The sequence below is a fragment of the Bos grunniens genome, chromosome 14 (genome assembly GCF_055505025.1).
Source record: "Bos grunniens cultivar Pamir isolate PY7600 chromosome 14, Bosgru_T2T1.0, whole genome shotgun sequence".
Classification (NCBI taxonomy): Eukaryota; Metazoa; Chordata; class Mammalia; order Artiodactyla; family Bovidae; genus Bos; species Bos grunniens.
The window spans coordinates 24749034-24770032 of NC_141178.1; the positions used below are offsets into that span (position 1 = coordinate 24749034).

At 39.0% G+C, this 20999-nt stretch overlaps 1 pseudogene across 1 annotated transcript in view; it reads left to right on the forward strand.

Annotated features, from left to right (window-relative positions):
• The window catches only part of LOC147359198 (TBC1 domain family member 1-like), a 32156-nt pseudogene extending 11874 nt beyond the window's left edge, over positions 1-20282 (forward strand). The window contains exons 2-4 of the transcript XR_015141357.1: positions 14770-15466; positions 15842-17838; positions 19361-20282. The product of XR_015141357.1 is annotated as a TBC1 domain family member 1-like (transcript). The remainder of the gene's footprint in view (positions 1-14769; positions 15467-15841; positions 17839-19360) is intronic.
• Positions 20283-20999: the final 717 nt, after the last annotated feature.

The window sequence follows — 20999 nt, forward strand, 5'->3', positions numbered from 1 at the left end:
AAAAAGAAAACTACAGGCCAATATCACTGATGAACATAGATGCAAAAATCCTTAACAAAATTCTAGCAATCAGAATCCAACAACACATTAAAAAGATCATACACCATGATCAAATGGGCTTTATCCCAGGGATGCAAGGATTCTTCAATATCCGCAAATCAATGTAATACACCACATTAACAAATTGAAAAATAAAAACCATATGATTATCTCAATAGATGCAGAGAAAGCCTTTGACAAAATTCAGCATCCATTTATGATAAAAACTCTCCAGAAAGCAGGAATAGAAGGAACATACCTCAACATAATAAAAGCTATATATGACAAACCCACAGCAAACATTATCCTCAATGGTGAAAAGTTGAAAGCATTTCCTCTAAAGTCAGGAACAAGACAAGGGTGCCCACTTTCACCATTACTATTCAACATAGTTTTGCAAGTTTTGGCCACAGCAATCAGAGCAGAAAAAGAAATAAAAGGAATCCAAATTGGAAAAGAAGAAGTAAAACTCTCACTATTTGCAGATGACATGATCCTCTACATAGAAAACCCTAAAGACTCCACCAGAAAATTACTAGAAATAATCAATGACTATAGTAAAGTTGCAGTATATAAAATCAACACACAGAAATCCCTTGCATTCCTATACACTAATAATGAGAAAACAGAAAGAAAAATTAAGGAAACAATTCCATTCACCATTGCAATGGAAAGAATAAAATACTTAGGAATTTATCTACCTAAAGAAACTAAAGACCTATATATAGAAAACTATAAAACACTGGTGAAAGAAATCAAAGAGGACACTAATAGATGCAGAAATGTACCATGTTCATGGATTGGAAGAATCAATATAGTGAAAATGAGTATACTACCCAAAGCAATTTATAGATTCAACGCAATCCCTATCAAGCTACCAACAGTATTCTTCACAGAGCTAGAACAAATAATTTCACAATTTGTATGGAAATACAAAAAACCTCGAATAGCCAAAGCAATCTTGAGAAAGAAGAATGGAACTGGAGGGATCAACCTACCTGACTTCAGGCTCTACTACAAAGCCACAGTTATCAAGACAGTATGGTACTGGCACAAAGACAGAAATATTGATCAATGGAATAAAATAGAAAGCCCAGAGATAAATCCACGCACATATGGACACCTTATCTTTGACAAAGGAGGCAAGAATATACAATGGATTAAAGACAATCTCTTTAACAAGTGGTGCTGGGAAATCTGGTCAACCACTTGTAAAAGAATGAAACTGGACCACTTTCTAACACCATACACAAAAATAAACTCAAAATGGATTAAAGATCTAAACGTAAGACCAGAAACTATAAAACTCCTAGAGGAGAACATAGGCAAAACACTCTCTGACATACATCACAGCAGGATCCTCTATGACCCACCTCCCAGAATATCGGAAATAAAAGCAAAAATAAACAAATGGGACCCAATTAACCTTAAAAGCTTCTGCACATCAAAGGAAACTATCAGCAAGGTGAAAAGACAGCCTTCAGAATGGGAGAAAATAATAGCAAACGAAGCAACTGACAAACAACTAATCTCAAAAATATACAAGCAACTCCTCCAGCTCAACTCCAGAAAAATAAATGACCCAATCAAAAAATGGGCCAAAGAACTAAATAGACATTTCTCCAAAGAAGACATACAGATGGCTAACAAACACATGAAAAGATGCTCAACATCACTCATTATCAGAGAAATGCAAATCAAGACCACTATGAGGTACCATTTCACACCAGTCAGAATAGCTGCGATCCAAAAGTCTACAAATAATAAATGTTGGAGAGGGTGTGGAGGAAAGGGAACCCTCTTACACTGTTGGTGGGAATGCAAACTAGTACAGCCACTATGGAGAACAGTGTGGAGATTCCTTAAAAAACTGGAATTAGAACTGCCTTATGATCCAGCAATCCCACTGCTGGGCATACACACTGAGGAAACCAGAATTGAAAGAAACACATGTACCCCAATGTTCATCACAGCACTGTTTATAATAGCCAGGACATGGAAGCAACCTAGATGTCCATCAGCAGATGAATGGATAAGAAAGCAGTGGTACATATACACAATGGAGTATTACTCAGCCATTAAAAAGAATACATTTGAATCAGTTCTAATGAGGTGGATGAAACTGGAGCCTATTATACAGAGTGAAGTAAGCCAGAAGGAAAAACATAAATACAGTATACTAACGCATATATATGGAATTTAGAAAGAGGGTAACAATAACCCGGTGTACGAGACAGCAAAAGAGACACTGATGCATAGAACAGTCTTATGGACTCTGTGGGAGAGGGAGAGGGTGGGAAGATTTGGGAGAATGGCAATGAAACATGTAAAATATCATGTAGGAAACGAGTTGCCAGTCCAGGTTTGATGCACGATGCTGGATGCTTGGGGCTGGTGCACTAGGACGGCCCAGAGGGATGGTATGGGGAGGGAGGAGGGAGGAGGGTTCGGAATGGGGAACACATGTATACCTGTGGTGGATTCATTTTGATATTTGGCAAAACTAATACAAATATGTAAAGTTTAAAAATAAAAAAAAATAAAAAATAAAAAAAAAAAGAAAAGTTAGCTTTTAAGAAGTAAAGTTGAAATGTAATACTAACTTTTAAAATCTGGATAATGTAAAATTCTATTTTGGTTACTTTAAATCAACTTTTCTTCCTTCTTTACTGTTTCTGACTGGGGGATGGGATAGGTTCCTAAGGTTAACTATTCTGCTCTATTTTTCAAAAATCCTTTCAAATACATTTTCATTTTTTTAGTTATCCTTAAATAACTAAAAATGTTTCAATTTTATTTTCTACTAGGCTAGTCAGTTCAATAATTTGAGTCTTGAGAGTTCTGGTTCAAGATGGCAACACAGAAGGACCCTGAACTCACCTCCTTCCATGAAATCTATAGTTACATTTGAAATCTATAACACACCAAATCTGTAGTTATATTTGGAAATTTTTTCTCTGGGAAAAAAAACCTCATTTATCATTGCATCAAAAAGAATAAAATGCCTAGGGATAAACCTACCTAAGGAGGCAAAAGATCTGTACTTCAAAAACCATAGATGCTGATGACACAGACAGATGGAGAGATGTACCATGTTCTTGGATTGAAAGAATCAATATTGTCAAAATGAATATACAACCCAAGGCAATCTACAGATTCAATGCAATCCCTAGCAAATCACCAATGGCATTTTTCACAGAAATAGAACTAAAAATTTTAAAGTATTTATGGAGACACAGATCAGATCAGATCAGATCAGTCGCTCAGTCGTGTCTGACTCTTTGTGACCCCAGGAATCACAGCACGCCAGGCCTCCCTGTCCATCACAAACTCCCGGAGTTCACCCAGACTCACGTCCATCAAGTCAGTGATGCCATCCAGCCATCTCATCCTCTGTCGTCCCCTTCTCCTCCTGCCCCAGTCCTTCCCAGCATCACAGTCTTTTCCAATGAGTCAACTCTTCGCATGAGGTGGCCAAAGTACTGGAGTTTCAGCTTAGGCATCATTCCTTCCAAAGAAATTCCAGGGCTGATCTCCTTCAGAATGGACTGGCTGGATCTCCTTGCAGTCCAAGGGACTCTCAAGAGTCTTCTCCAACACCACAGTTCAAAAGCATCAATTCTTTGGCGCTCAGCCTTCTTCACAGTCCAACTCTCACATCCATACATGACCACAGGAAAAACCATAGCCTTGACTAGACGAACCTTTGTTGGCAAAGTAATGTCTCTGCTTTTGAATATGCTATCTAGGTTGGTCATAACTTTCCTTCCAAGGAGTAAGTGTCTTTTAATTTCATGGCTGCAGTCACCATCTGTAGCGATTTTGGAGCCTAAAAAAATAAAGTCTGACACTGTTTCCACTGTTTCCCCATCTATTTCCCATGAAGTGGTGGGACCAGATGCCATGATCTTCGTTTTCTGAATGTTGAGCTTTAAGCCAACTTTTTCACTCTCCACTTTCACTTTCATCAAGAGGCTTTTGAGTTCCTCTTCACTTTCTGCCATAAGGGTGGTGTCATCTGCATATCTGAAGTTATTGATATTTCTCCCGGCAATCTTGATTCCAGTTTGTGTTTCTTCCAGTCCAGCGTTTCTCATGATGTACTCTGCATATAAGTTAAATAAACAGGGTGACAGTATACACCCTTGATGAACTCCTTTTCCTATTTGGAACCAGTCTGTTGTTCCACATCCAGTTCTAACTGTTGCTTCCTGACCTGCATACAAATTTCTCAAGAGGCAGATCAGGTGGTCTGGTAGTCCCATCTCTTTCAGAATTTTCCACAGTTTATTGGGATCCACACAGTCAAAGGCTTTGGCATAGTCAATAAAGCAGAAATAGATGTTTTTCTGGAACTCTCTTGCTTTTTCTATGATCCAGTTGATGTTGGCAATTTGATCTCTGGTTCCTCTGCCTTTTCTAAAACCAGCTTGAACAGCAGGAAGTTCACGGTTCACATATTGCTGAAGCCTGGCTTGGAGAATTTTGAGCATTACTTTATTAGCGTGTGAGATGAGTGCAATTGTGCGGTAGTTTGAGCATTCTTTGGCATTGCCTTTCTTTGGGATTGGAATGAAAACTGACCTTTTCCAGTCCTGTGGCCACTGCTGAGTTTTCCAAATTTGCTGGCATATTGAGTGCAGCACTTTCACAGCATCATCTTTCAGGATTTGAAATAGCTCAACTGGAATTCCATCACCTCCACTAGCTTTGTTTGTAGTGATGCTTTCTAAGGCCCACTTGACTTTACATTCCAGGATGTCTGGCTCTAGGTCAGTGATCACACCATCGTGATTATCTGGGTCGTGAAGATCTTTTTTGTACAGTTTTTCTGTGTATTCTTGCCATCTCTTCTTAATATCTTCTGCTTCTGTTAGGTCCATACCATTTCTGTCCTTTATCAAACCCATCTTTGCATGAAATGTTCCTTTGGTATCTCTGATTTTCTTGAAGAGATACACAAAAGAACTCAAATAGCCAAAAGAATCTTGAGAAAAAAAGTTGGAGCTGGAGGAATCAGCTTCCCTGACTTCAGATCATACTGCAAAGTTGTCGTCATTAGAACAGTATGGTACTAACACAGAAGCAGAAATATAGATCAGTGGAAGAGTATAGAAAACCCAGAAATAAGCCCATGCACCTGTGGTCAATCTATGACAAAGGAGGCAAGACTATAAAATGGAGAAAGGACAACCTCTTCAGTAAGTTGTGCTGGGAAAACTAGATAGATACATAAAAAAGAATGACATTAGAACATTCTTTAACACCATACACAAACTCAAACTGGATTAAAGACATAAATATAAGATGGGATACTATAAAATTTCTAGAAGAAAACATAGTACACTTGTTGACATAAATAACAATATCTTTTTCAGCTGTGTCCTAGAGTAATGGAAATAAAAACAAAAACAGACAAATGGGACCTAATTAAACTCAAGAGTTTTTGCCCAGCAAAGGAAACCATAAACAAAACAAAAAGACAACTTACAGAATGGGAGAAAATATTTGCAAACAATGTGACTAACAAAGGATTAATCTCCAAAGTTTAGATACAGCTCATAAAGCTCAATAAAAAAATTTTTTAAATCAAAAAATGGGCAGAAGACCTAAATAGACATTTCTCCAAAGAAGACATACATATAGCCAGGAGGCACGTGAAAATATGCTCAACATTACCAATTAAAGAAGTTCAAATCAAAACTATAATAATGTATCACCTCATACCAGTCAGAATGGCCATTATCAAAAAATCTACAAACAGTAAATCCTGGAGAGAGTGTGAAGAAAAGAGACCTGTCCTACACTGTTGGTGGGAATGTAAGTTGGAGAACAGTATGGGTTCCTTAAAGAACTAAAAATAGAGCTAACATTTGATCCAACAATCCCACTACTGGGCATATATCCAGATAAAAACATAGTTTGAAAGGATACATGCACTACGATGCTTACTGCAGCACAGTTTACAATAGCCAACACATGGGAGCAACCTAAAGGTCCTTTGACAGATGAATGGATAAAGACATGGTACATATATACAACAGAATGTTACTCAACCATAAAAAAGAATGCAGTAAGGCCATTTGCAGCAATATGGCTGGACCTGGAGACTATCATACTAAGTGATGTTAAGTCACACAGAGAAAGACAAATGTTATATGGTATCATTTATATGCAGAATCTTAAAAAAATGATACAAGTGAACTTATTTACAAGACAGAAGCAGACCCATAGACTTACAAAACAAACTTACGGCTACCGGGGGAAAGGGTGGGGGTTAGGGATAATTTAGGAGTTTGAGATTGACATGTACATACTGCTATAATTAAAGTAGATAACCAACAAGGACCTATGGTATAGCACAGGGAACTCTGCTTAATACTCTGTAATAAACTAAATGAGAAAAGAATTTTAGAAAGGATACATGTATATGTATGCCTGAATTCATTTCTCTACATCTGAAACTAACACAACATTGTTAATCAACTATATTCCAACAAAAATAAAAATTAAAAAAATAAAAAATTGATGAGAAAGGGGAGGAAATATACAAATAATAATTATATAAAATAGTAATAAGAATTGTTTTGAGAAATATTCAAAATGATATTGGTGGTTTAATAAAAATACACATAGTCTTAAAAAAATAGGTCACTAACAAGGACGTACTATATAGCATAGGGAATATCTGCTCAATATTCTGTAATAACCTAAATGTGAAAAGAATCTGAAAAAAATGGATGTATGTATATTTATAACTGAATCACTTTGCTGTACACCTGAAACTAACACAACACACTGTAAATCAACTATACTCTAATAAAAAAGAAAAAGAAAAAACCCAGAGCCAGCTGTATGACTCCTATAAATTGAGCAAATGAGAAAAAACCCATATTGAAGTGAGTAGCAGAGACTGAGACACAGTCTAGCCATAAATCACAGCCCTGGTACAGCAGTCTGCAATCAGGAGGAGACTCAAAACCCTGTGCTTCTCCTGATGAACAAAAGTTTTGAGCCCCACATCTGGCACCCTAACTTTTAAGACCTGCACCCAAGAGATGAGCCCCCCTAAATTCTAGTTTTGAAAGTCAGTGGTGCTTGGGTCAAGAGAACCACAAGGCTACTGAGAACTGAAAGCAGTTCTTAAAGGGCTCCTGTGCATAGATTCACCCATCCCAGACCCCAACACAGATAGTCAAAGCACCTAGACTTTCTACTTTCTATGAAAGTCTATTTGCTTATATCTAAGCATCAGCCTGAAGATGTATTTTAACATACATCTAGTGACCTATGGAAATATTCTCCAAAAATAGAGGCCAGGGGTGCCATCTTTGTGTGTTCCTTCTGCCTCACTTCGGGTTGCCGATACCTCCTGGAAAGCAGCTTGTACACTTATCTGGCATCTCAATTTTAACCTCTGCCACCCAGAGGACACCTCTAGATCACCTGGCTCTGGTGACCAGTGGGGTTAGGCTTTCAGGTCCGACAGGACTCTAATAAGTGGAGAAATTTCTGAGCCCGCTACCACCTACAAGGTAAAGCAGAGAGGCAATAGATTAAGGTGTCCAGTCATTCTGCAAAAGAGGCCTATTAGCTTATTTTTATAACTGCGGTGTGAAGGGCAGGCTTCTAAGTAGACACATGTCCAAGGGCTGATTATAACCTCCCTTCCTCAGAGAGTGGGGAAGATGGCAGGCATCATATTAGAACTCCCCTTCTGCCCAACTCAGGTCATCTGTGTCTTTAAGAAAGGAGCTTGTATATAATCCTGGTGTCCCAACTTTTGCGTCTGCCACCCAGAAGATAGTCCCTTGAAAGCCTGGCTTTAGTTGCCTGCTGTGCTTATGTTTATGGGTTTAGTGGGACAATGACAAAGTAAGAAAGATTTCTTAACTGGTTATCACCCCCAGTCTCAGCACAGAGAGAGAAGACAAATGTCCATATCCCAGTCTTCTCTTGGAGCTTCCCCCATGGCTCAGTGGTAAAGAATCCACCTGCACTGCTGGAGACACAGCAGGAGCCACTGCTTTGATCCCTGGTTTGGGAAGACACCCTGAAGAAGGATATAGCAACCTACTCCAGTATCCTTGCCTGGAAAATTCCATGGACAGAGGAATTGCTGGGCTACAGTTCATAGGGTCTCAAAAGAGTCAGATATTACTTAGTGACCAAACAACAATAACAAAAGTCTTCCCTTAAAGAAATCTATTTTTATACTTTAAAAGTTGCTGCACAAGGACCTGGCTTCTAATAAGCCTGAATCTAGCTGTTGACTAAGATCCTTCCTTTTGGACACTGACAGGATTGGGCATACCTCAATTAACTGGGAGCCACTAAAAGTAAAATAGGCTGCTTGGAAAAATCACAAAAATTTGAGAGACCAAAGAGCTAGGGCAGAGTTGAATGATAATATTCATTTCCTATAGGAGAGCACTCCTTCAAGATTAGAGGTGGTGACTGTTTCATCTAATGCATAAAAATGCATAACCCATACAGAGAATCAAGGAAAATGAAGCAACAGAGGAATGTGTTTCAAATAAAAAAATTATGAAACCTCAGGAAAAGAACTTAATAAAATAGAGATAAAAGATTTACCTGATAGGCTTCAAAATAATGATCATAAAGATGCTCACTGAGCTCAGAGAAGATTGCATAAATAAATTTTGCAAGGAGAAAGAAAAATAAAGTACAACTAAAGCTGAAGAATACAGTGATTGAACTGAAAATACAGCAAAGGGGTGCAATAACAGACTAGAGGATGCAGAAAAAAGGATTCAGAAACTCAAAAATAGGGCAGTGTTTTATTTAAAGTGGATAACCAACAAAGACCTTATGTATAGTACATGGAACTCTGCTCAATGTTACAGGAGTTTGGAAGAGAATGGATACATGTATATGTATGGCTGAGTCCCTTTGCTGTCCACCTGAAACTCACATTGTTAACTGTCATAGTCCAATAAAAAATAAAAAGTTTAAAATAGATTATTATAGATATAAATTGTTTTATGTAAACCTCATGGTAACCACAACGCATAAACCTATAGAAGATACACAAGAGATTAAAAAGAAATCTAAGCATACCACTAGGGAACATTTTCAAATCACAAAGAGAGCAAAAGGAGAAAGGAACAAAGAAATGACAAAATACCTGAAGATCAATTAACAAAATGGCTATAAGTATATATGTACATACTTTGAATGTAAATGCACTAAATCCTCCAATTATAAGAGAGAGTGGCCAAATGGATAAAATAACAAGGCCTATCTATATGCTGCCTAAAAGAGACTTGTTTCAGATCAAAGGATGCACACATAGAGTATAAGTGAAGGAACAGTAAAAAGATGTAGCATGCAAATGGAATTTTAAAAGTTGAAGTAGCTATACAAGCATACCTTGGAGATATTGTGGGTTTGATTCCAGACTACTATAGCAAAATGATTATCTCAATAAAGTGAGTCACAAAATTTTTGGCTTCCTAGTGCATATTAAAGGTTATGTTCCCACTATACATAGTCTATAAAGTTTGCAATATATATAACATATAGCCTTATATTTAAGCAATGTACATACCTTAATTTTAAAATACTTTATTGCTAAAATCCTAATCATCATCTGAACCTTCAGCTATTCATAATCTTTTTGTAACAGTCACACCAAAGACCACTGCTCACAGATTACCATAAAAAATACAATAATAAAAGTTTGAAATGTTTTGAGAATTACCAAAATGTGATACAGAGACATGAAGTGAGAAATGCTGTTGGAATAATGTGAAATAATGGCACTTCTTTGATGCCCTATTGCCACAAACCTTCAATTTGTTAAAAAAAAAAATCTGTGACATACAGTAAAATGAGGTATGCTTGTACTTTCATCAGGCAATAGAGTTTAAGACAAAGCTTATAGAAGAAACAAAGAAGGTCATTATATAATGATAAAGAGGTCAATCCAACAAGAGGATATAACATTTTAAAATATTTATGCATCCAACATAAAAGCACCTAAATTATAAAGCAACTATATTAATAGATCTAAAGGGGATAAAAGATAGTAATATCATAATATTAGGGGACTTTAATACTATCATCAATAGATAATGCAGAAAGAGGATCAATAAAATTGAACTTAATGTGTTTAAGACTGAATGGATTTTAAAAAACATGCAGAACATTTCATCCAAAAGAAACAATACACATTCTTCTCAAATGTATATGAAGAATTCTAGAGAAGAGATCATATGTTATACCACAAAATATCTTAATAAATTTAAGAAGTTTGAAATTATATCAAGCATCCTTTAGACCACATGGTATACAACTAGAAATCAATTACAAAAAAAAAAAAGAAGAAAATTTACAAACATATGGAGATTAAATAATGATACTCAACAATCAATGGGTCAATGAAAAAAAAATCTAAAGAGAAATTTAAAAATACCTTAAGAATATGAAAATAAAATATACCAAAGCTTATGCAAAGAAACAAATGCAGTTCTAAGAGGAAAATTTATAGTGATTAATGTCTATATCAAGATTAAGAAAAAGGACACAACCTAACTTTACACTTCAAGGAATTAGAACAAGAATAACTAATTCCAAAATTATTAGAACGAAGGAAATAACAAAGATCAGAGCAGAAATAAATGAAATAAAGACTAAAAAGGCAAAACAAAAGGTGAAATTCAGCTAATATTTTAAAAAAGTAAGCAAAATTGACAAATCTTTAGCAACTCACCAAGAAAAAAAAGAAAGAACTAAAATATATAAAGTTAGAAATAAAAGAAGAGATGTTACTGTACCAGAGAAATACAAAGGATCGTTAAAAGACTCCTATGAACTATTACATATCAACAAGTTGGACAACCAAGAAGAAATGGATAAATTCTTAGAAACATACAATCTACCAGGACTGAATCATTAAGAAATAGAAAACATGGATAGACTGATTACTAGTAAAGAGATTCAATCAGTAACCAAAAACTTCCAACAAACAAAAGTTCAAGACCAAATGGCTTCACAGGTGAGTTCTATAAAACATTTAAAGACAATTAACAACAATCGTCTCAAACTGTTCCAAAAATTTTAAGAGGGAGTACTTCAAATCTCATTTTTTGAGGTTAGCATTACCCTTGATACCAAAATTAGACAAGGACACTCCAAGAAAAGAAAATTATAGGTCAATATTACTGATGAATATGGATGAAAAAGTCATCAAGAAACTATTAGCAAACTATGTATTTGTTTGGTTAAATTTACATTTAATTAAATAAATTTGTTAATTTATCAACAATAAATTAAACGGCTCATACATCACGATCAAGTGGGTTTTCTCCAGGGATACAAGGGTGATTCAACATCTGCAAATCAATCAACAGGATGCACCACATTAACAAAAAAGAAGGATTAAAATCATATGATCTCCATAGATGCAGAAAAAACATCTGACAAAATTGAACATCTTTTTATAATAATGACTCTTAACAAAGTGAATATAGAGGGAACATACCTCAACATAATAAAAAGTCATACAGGACATGCCCACATCTAATATCATACTCAATTGTGTAAAGCTAAAAACTTTCGGGTCAGAATTTGGAAAATTCAGTAGTGGCCACAGGACTAGAAAAGGTCAATTTTCATTCCAATCACAAAGAAGGGCAATGCCAAAGAATGTTCAGCCTTTCAAAGAAATCACTTAGGCAACAATTGCACTGATTTCATCTGCTAGTGAGGTAATGCTCAAAATGCTTCAAGCTAGGCTTCAATAGTATGTGAACTAAGAACTTCCAGAAGTACAAACTGGATTTAGAAAAGGCAGAGAAACCAGAGATCAAATTGCCAACATCCCCTGGATCATAGAAAATGCAAGGGAATTTCAGAAAAACACTGCTTCTGCTTCACTGACTATGCTAAAGCCTTTGACTGTGTGGATAACAACAAACTGTGGAAAATTCTTAAAGAGATGGGACTACTAGACCACCTTACCTGCCTCCAGGGAAATCTGTACTCAGGTCAAGAAGCAACAGTTAAAACCAGATGTGAAACAACAGACTGGTTCAAATTTGGGAAAGGAGTATGACAAGGCTGAACAATTGTCACCCTACTTATTTAAGTTATATGCAGAGTACATCATGCAGAAGGATGGGCTGGATGACTCACAAGTTGGAATCAAGATTGCCAGGAGAAGTATCAGTAACCTCAGATATGCAGATGACACCAACTTAATGGCAGAAAGTGAAGAGGAATTAAAGAGCCTCTTGATGAAGGTGAGTGAAAACCTGGCTTAAAACTCAACATTCACAAAACTAAGATCAAGGCATCCAGTTCCATCACTTAATGGCAAATAGATGGGGGAAAAATGTAAATAGTGACAGACTTTAATTTCTTGGGCTTCCAAATCACTGCCGATGGTGACTGCAGCCATGAAATTAAAAGACGCTTGCTCTTTGAAAGAAAAGCTATGACAAACCTAGACAGCACATTAAAAAGCAGAGACATCACTTTGCCAACAAAGATCTGTATAGTCAAAACTATGGTTTTTCCAGTAGTCATGTATGGATGTGAGAGTTGAACCATAAAGAAGGCTGAGCACCGAAGAACTGATGCTTTCAAACTGTGGTGCTGGAGGAGACTCTTGAGAGTCCTTTGGACAGCAAGGAGATCAAACCCATCAACCCTAAAGGAAATCAGTCCTGAATATTCATTGGAAGGACTGTTTCTGAAGTTGAAGTACCAATAGTTTCACAACCTAATTCAAAGAGCCGACTCATTGGAAAAGACCCTGATGCTGGGAAAGTTTGAGGGCAGGATAAGAAGGGGGTGACAGAGACACTCAGACTCCCAACTCAAAAGACATGAGTTTGGGCAAACTCTAGGAGATGGTGAAGCACAGGGAAGCCTGGTGTGCTGCAGTCCATCAGGTTGCAAAGAGTTGGACATGACTAAGTGATTGAACAACAACAAGACAAGAATGCCCCCTCTCACCACTTTTATTCAACATAGTATTGGAAGTCTCAGCCACAGCGTTTAGGTGAGAAAAAGAATAAAAGAAATCCAAGTTTGAAAGGAAGAAATAAAACTGTCACTAGTTGCAGAAAACATGACAGTTTATATACATTATAAATGCAAAAGTTGCAATACAGTTAGGAAAGTTGCAAGATACAAAATAAAAAAAACTGTTGTGTTTCTATACCAATAATACATTATCAGAAAAGAATTAAGAAAATAATCTCATTTACAATTGCATCAAAAATAAATTTAACTAAAGAAGTGAAAGACCTATATACTGGAAATTATATGATGTTACTGAAAGGTATTGAAGAAGATACAAATAAAATGAATATATATTACTTGTTCATAGATTGGAAGAATTAATATTATTAAATGTTCATACTACTGAAAATAGTCTATAGATTCAATGCAATCTCTATCAAAATTCCAGTAGAATTTTTCACAGAAATAGAGCAAACAATCCTAAAATGTATATGGAACCACAAAAGACTCTGAAAGCCATAGTGATCTTAAGAAAGAAGAGAAAGCTGGAGACAACACAGTACCTAGTTTCAAACTATATCACAAAAGCCATAATCATGAAAACAGTATGGTATTAGCATAAAAGCAGAGACATAGATTAATGGAATAGAAGAGAGCCCAGAAATAAGCCCATTTGCATATGGTCAATTAATTTGCTTAAATGAGCTAAGACTATATAAGGGACAAAGGACAGTTTTCAGTCAGTGGTGTTGGGAAATCTGGAACATATGCAAAAGAATGACAGCGGTCTGCTATCTGATACCATACCCAAAATTTAACTCAAAATGGGTTAAAGATTTGAACATAATACCTGAAACCATAAAACTTCTAGAAGAAAGCAGAGTGGCAAGCTCCTTGACGTAAGTCTTAACAATGATTCGTGGATTTGATGCCAAATGTAAAGCAATAAAAACAAAAACAAGTGAGACTACATCAAACTAAAAGTCTCTCCACAGCAATGATATGAGAAGGCAACCAACTGAATGGGAGAAAATATTTGCAAACCAAGTATTTGATACTGGAACAATATTCAAAATATATAGAATTCAATAGAGAAATAACAATCTAGTTAAAAAACAGGCAGAGAATTTGACTAGATTTTTTTTTTTCCCAAATAAGACACACAGATGGCCAACAGGTACATGAAATGGTGCTCAACATTACTTATAAATAGGGAAATGCAATTCAAAACTCCAATGATTATCACTTTATGCATGTCTGAAAGTATTATGAAAAAGACAAGAAATAGCATGCGTTGCTGAGAAGATGGATGTGTAATGTTGGTTGAAATATTAATTTGGTATAGCCACTATGTAAAAACTATATAGTGTTTCCTCAAAAACAGAACTACCAAGTGAGGTGGGTCTTCCCTGGTGGCTCAGATGGTAAAGCGTCTGCCTACAATGTGGGAGACATGGGTTTGATCCTCTGGAGAAGGAAATAGCAACCCACTCCAGCACTCTTGCCTGGAAAATCCCATGGATGGAGGAGCATGGTGGGCTACAGTCCATGGGGTTGCAAAGAGTTGGACATGACTGAGCGACTTCACTTTCACTTTTACCATGTGACAGGTGGGGAGGAGTCTGCTGCTGCAGCCAGGGGAGCCATGCCCTGCCCTGCTGCACCCCAAGCTGGCCCCTGACTCCCTGCCACCCCTAGGGCAGGCAGTGGGAGTAAGCGGGAGCCCAGGACAATGAGCCCCCACCTGGCCCTTGATCTCACCATTGTTCAGCTGGGTGGCCAAGGTGCCTGAGATCAATTCCATCCAGCAGGCCTGCCAGGAGGAGCTGCATTGCCAGACGGAGTTCGATGACACCTTCATGAGAAGTTCGAGGTGCTGTTTTGCGGCCACGTGGTGATGGCGCTCAGGAAGTCTCCGCCAGCCCTGATCAACTAGTGCTTGGAGGGCTTCAGTCACGTGAGTGGTGGCTTCTCCTCTCGGATCAGTTCCAGTCTGCGCTGCAGCCACTGGGGGATGCCGAGCCGGTCCTCAGCCGGTGCGCAAGTCCTTCTCAAAGCCTTGGCTGCCACTCCTTGGCCTTCGGAAAAGAGTTTCAGGATGCAGGCTTGCAGAGTAGTAGTTTCTTCAACTCTTTTGAGGAAAGTGACATCCAGAACCACCTGATTAGTGGACTCAATATTGTGCAGCGGACAGATATTGAGGAAGCTTGAACTATGCTCTTCACAATTGGTCAATCAGAAGGTTTACCTCATCAGTCCTGACACCAAAAAAATAGCGTTGGAGAAAAATTTTCAGGAGATATCTTTTTGCTCTCAGGTTATTAGATAAGTGGCCCACTTCGGTTTTATCTGCCGGGAGTCTTAGGGAGGTAGAGGCTTTCATTTCCTCTGTTATGTGTTTCAGCGCACAAATGAAGCTCTGGTGGATGAGATTGTCAAGGGAGAGTGTAATTTCCTCAGTTCTGTCTCGCTGCAGCAAAAATTTGAAATGGCAGACCAGGGTTACAGCTTGGTTACAGCTCAGTTTTATTTGGCAAGCAAAGGAAAATACATCCTTGAGGTGTGAGGGCGGTCTGACCCACAAGAAGAGCCAGGGCTCGATTTTGACTCCTCTTTTTATATGGTTTTTCTCTCCCCCCGAGCCTGCCCTATGTAAACTGGGCTAGCCAGGAGGGCTGTTTGTTTCACCTGAGGTTCTCACTCTGGTCCTCAGATTTTCTTTTGTTTCATTTCCGCGGGCTTTGCTTTTCTTTGTCTTTTAGCCACTGCCATTTTGGACTCCTTTTTCCTATTCTACCTACCTATCAAGACCATGATGACCCTGAAGCAGGCCTTCATGGTGGTCTCAGTGCAGCAGACAGAGAAGGCGCTGGTCCAGCTATGTGAGGGCTGCCCCTGCAGGGCCTGCACAAGCTCTGTGAGCAGATAGAGGGAAGGAATTCTTCCAAAACCAAACTAGAGCTCCAGAAGCACCTGACAACATTAACTAACCAGGAGCAAGCAACTATTTTTGAGGAGGTTCAGAAACTGAGATCAAGGAATGAGCAGTGAGAGAATGAATTGGTTATTTCTTTCCTGAGATGTTTACATGAAGAGAAGCTAAAAGTTCACGTCCATATTGGGGAGATAAAAAAAGATGTCACAGATTGCAGTGGAGAATATTGGAAATGAGTTACCATCAAGTACCACTTGATTTAGGCTGGATATGCTGAAAAATAAAGCGAAGAGGTCTTTAACAGAATCTTTAGAAAGTATTTTGTCCTGGGATAATAAAGCCAGAGGCCTCCAGGAGCACTCGGCCAGTCTGGGTCTGGACAGCTCTGTGTCTGGAATACTCAGTAACACCAGCAAAGAGCTGTTTGGCTGTGAAAAGGAGGCTTTGCCCATCTCCAAGAGCTGCTTCAGGCTCCTCAGCTCCTTGGAGGACCTGTCCAGTGACTCGGAGAGCCAACCCACGGAAGAGCCAGCCCTGCCCTCACCCAAGCAGGGCTTCCAAAGGCACGCCAACACCTGAGTCATGTCCTCATGGAATGCCAGAAAGCCTCCACAGCTGGCATGGGGGTCCCCAGGGGTCTCACAAAGGAAGCTTGTGAGGTATCACTCAGTGAGCACAGAGCCCACCTCATGAATCAAAGAACTTTGAGTCCAAAGCTGACCACATGGGTGACCCCAGCAGGACCTCCATAAAGACACAGAGACCATGGAGGCAGCAGATCTTCCTTCGAGTGGCCACCCCACCGAAAGCCTGTGATTCTCTCAGCAGATACGAAGATTATTCAGAGCTGGGAGAGCTTTCCCCACGATCTCCTCTAGAACCAGTTTATGAAGATGGACCCTTCAGCCCTATCCCAGAGGAAAAGAAAAGGACATCTTGTGAACTCCTAGAGCTATGGCAAAAAGCCATTCTACAACAGATACTGCTGTTCAGGATGGAGAAGGAAAAACAAAAGCTGCAAGCCTCTGAGAATGATTTGCTGAACAAGTGCCTAAACCTTGATTATGAAGAAATCACTCCTTGTCTTAAAGAAGTGACTACAGTGTGGGAAAGGATGCTATGCACTCCAGGAAGATCAAAAACTAAGTTTGACATGGAAAAAATGCACTTGGCTGTTGGCCAAGGTGTGCCATGACACCACCGGGGCAAAATCTGGAAATTCTTGGTGGAGCAATGCCGCCTGAAGCACCTGTTCCTCATCAAACAGCAGCCCAAGGAGATTTCCTACAAAGAGCACTTAAAGCAGCTCACCTCCCAGCAGCACACCATTCTCATCTACCTCGGGAGAACATTTCCAACACATCAGTACTACTCTGCTCAGCTAGGAGCAGGGCAGCTGTCACTTTACAACATCCTGAAGGCCTGCTCACTTCTAGATGAAGAAGTGGGCTATTGCCAAGGCCTCAGCTTTGTAGCAGGCATCCTCCTGCTTTACATGGGTGAATAAGAGGCGTTTAACATGCTTAAGGTTCTGATGTTTGACATGGGACTGTGGAAACAGTATTGAATGGATATGGTTATTTTACAGATCCAGATGTACCAACTCTCAAGGCTGTTCCATGATTACCACAGGGACCTATCCAACCACCTGGAGGGACATGAGATCAGCCCCAGCCTCTATGCCGTGTCCTGGTTCCTCACTGTGTTTGCCTTGCAGTTCCCCCTGGGCTTTGTCACTGGAGTCTTTGATATGATCTTTCTTCAGGGATCAGAGGTCATATTTAAAGTGGCTTTAAGTCTGCTGGGATACCATAAGCCCTTGATTCTGCAGCATGAAAACCCAGAAACCATCAGATCAGATCACTCGCTCAGTCGTGTCCAACTCTTTGAGACCCCATGATCGCAGCACGCCAGGCCTCCCTGTCCATCACCAACTCCCGGAGTTCACTCAGACTCACATCCATCGAGTCAGTGATGCCATCCAGCCATCTCATCCTCTGTCGTCCCCTTCTCCTCCTGCCCCCAATTCCTCCCAGCATCAGAGTCTTTTCCAATGAGTCAACTCTTCACATGAGGTGGCCAAAGTACTGGAGTTTCAGCTTTAGCATCATTCCTTCCAAAGAAATCCCAGGGCTGATCTCCTTCAGAATGGACTGGTTGGATCTCCTTGCAGTCCAAGAGACTCTCAAGAGTCTTCTCCAACACCACAGTTCAAAAGCATCAATTCTTTGGCACTCAGCCTTCTTCACAGTCCCACTATCACATCCATACATGACCACAGGAAAAACCATAGCCTTGACTAGATGAACCTTTGTTGGCAAAGTAATGTCTCTGCTTTTGAATATGCTATCTCGGTTGGTCATAACCTTCCTTCCAAGGAGTAAGCATCTTTTAATTTCATGGCTGCAGTCACCATCTGCAGTGATTTTAGAGCCCAGAAAAATAAAGTCTGACACTGTTTCCACTGTTTCCCCATCTATTTCCCATGAAGTGGTGGGACCGGATGCCATGATCTTAGTTTTCTGAATGTTGAGCTTTAAGCCAACTTTTTCACTCTCCACTTTCACTTTCATCAAGAGGCTTTTGAGTTCCTCTTCACTTTCTGCCATAAGGGTGGTGTCATCTGCATATCTGAGGTTATTGATATTTCTCCCGGCAATCTTGATTCCAGCTTGTGTTTCTTCCAGTCCAGCATTTCTCATGATGTACTCTGCATATAAGTTAAATAAGCAAGGTGACAATATACAGCCTTGACGAACTCTTTTTCCTATTTGGAACCAGTCTGTTGTTCCATGTCCATTTCTAACTGTTGCTTCCTGACCTGCATACAAATTTCTCAAGAGGCAGATCAGGTGGTCTGGTATTCCCATCTCTTGAAGAATTTTCCACAGTTGATTGGGATCCACACAGTCAAAGGCTTTGGCATAGTCAATAAAGCAGAAATAGATGTTTTTCTGGAACTCTCTTGCTTTTTCTATGATCCAGTGAATGTTGGCCATCTGATCTCTGGTTCCTCTGCCTTTTCTAAAGCCAGCTTGAACAGCAGGAAGTTCACGGTTCACATATTGCTGAAGCCTGGCTTGGAGAATTTTGAGCATTACTTTACTAGCGTGTGAGATGAGTACAATCGTGTGGTAGTTTGAACATTCTTTGGCATTGTCTTTCTTTGGGATTGGAATGAAAACTGACCTTTTCCAGTCCTGTGGCCACTGCTGAGTTTTCCAAGTTTGCTGGCATATTGAGTGCAGCACTTTCACAGCATCATCTTTCAGGATTTGAAATAGTTCAACTGGAATTCCATCACCTCTACTAGCTTTGTTCGTTGTGATGCTTTCTAAGGCCCACTTGACTTCACATTCCAGGATGTCTGGCTCTAGGTCAGTGAAACCATAGTTGACTTTATAAAAAGCATACTACCCAACCTGGGCTTGGTGCAGATGTTGAAGACCATCAGTTAGGTGTTTGAGATGAACTCCTGTAAAGTTACAGGCTTATGAAGTTGAGTACCACATGCTTCAGGCTTCAGGAAGAGCTTATCAATTCTTCTCTCAGTGACAACCAAAGAACGGACAAATTAGAGAAGCCCAACAGCAGCTTATGCAAACAGAATCTTGACCCTGAACAACTGCAGGTGGCCAATGGGACGATCCAGAGCCTGGGAGCCACCCCTGAGAAGCTCCTAAGTAGCGAAAGCAAGCTAAAACAGGCGACCCTGGCCTTGGAGCTGGAGTGGTCAGCCCTGCTGCAGACAGTAGAGCAGCTCTGGAGGCAGATGGCAGAGCTGGGCAGCGGGGAGCCTGACCCCTCGGGTGAATGACGGCCTGGGGTCCAACTCCCACCAGCCCACAGCTCCAGAATAGGTGTGGCCACCGCCCTGACACTGTCCAGGCCTTAACTGAGAGAGATGAAGATGCTGGAGGAGAACAGAGAATGAAGTGTGCTTCTCAGGGAGGAGACCGGCTTGCCAGCACACAGATTCTTCTGAACTGACTCACAATGCAGGCAGTGAATGTCTCAGTGTTGTTGTTGTTGTTTAGGTTTAATTCTTCCCTTTTCCAGTCCTGATTACTCAGTAGATTAGATGGCATGGACTCGAATAAATGCACGTTTATGTTTAAAAAAAGAGACAAAAAACAAAACTACCATATCATCCAACAATTAACTTCTGGGTATTTATCTAAAGGAATAAAAAATGCTAACTAAAAAAAGATGTGCATGCTCATATTCATTGCAACATTATTTATAATACCCAAGATATGCAAACAGTCTAAGTGTCCATCAATGGATAATGAATAAAGAAAATGTGGAATATGAACTGAGTGGAATATTATTCACCCATTAAAACGAGAAAATCTTGCCATTTACTCTGTCGTGGATAGACCAGTGTATAGTGGATGTATCGTGGATGGACCATACATTCTTCTTAATGAAATAAGTCAGACAGAGAAAGACAAATATTGTATGTTCTTATTTATTTGTGGAGTCAAAAAAAAAAAAAAAACCCACAGATACAGAAAACAGATACTGGCTGCCAGAGGTGGGGTTTGGGTGGTGGGTAAAATGGATGAAGGTAGTCAGGAGGTAAAAGTTTCCATTCATAATAAAAATTAATTCATGTATGTACTGTATATCATGGTGACTATAGTTAATAATACAGTATTATACGTTTGAAAGTTGATAAAAAACTAAATCTTTAGTTATCATCACAAGAAAAATTTTTTTAATTTGATGAATGTTAACCAGACTTATTGTGGTGATTGTATCACAATATATACAAATTTTGAATCATTATGTTGTATACCTGAAACTAATATAATGTTATATGTCACTTATATCTGAATAATAAAGAAGAATTTGAATACTTGAAATATGATTCTTGAAAAAAGTATTATCCATACAAATATGATTGAAGCCTGTCATAGGTCATTTCATTTAATTTCACCTCAATCTCACGCACATCATTTTAGCAGATTTATTATGCAGTTTTATATCTCCATTTAAATGATAGCATGTCTGAAATAAAAATAGAATC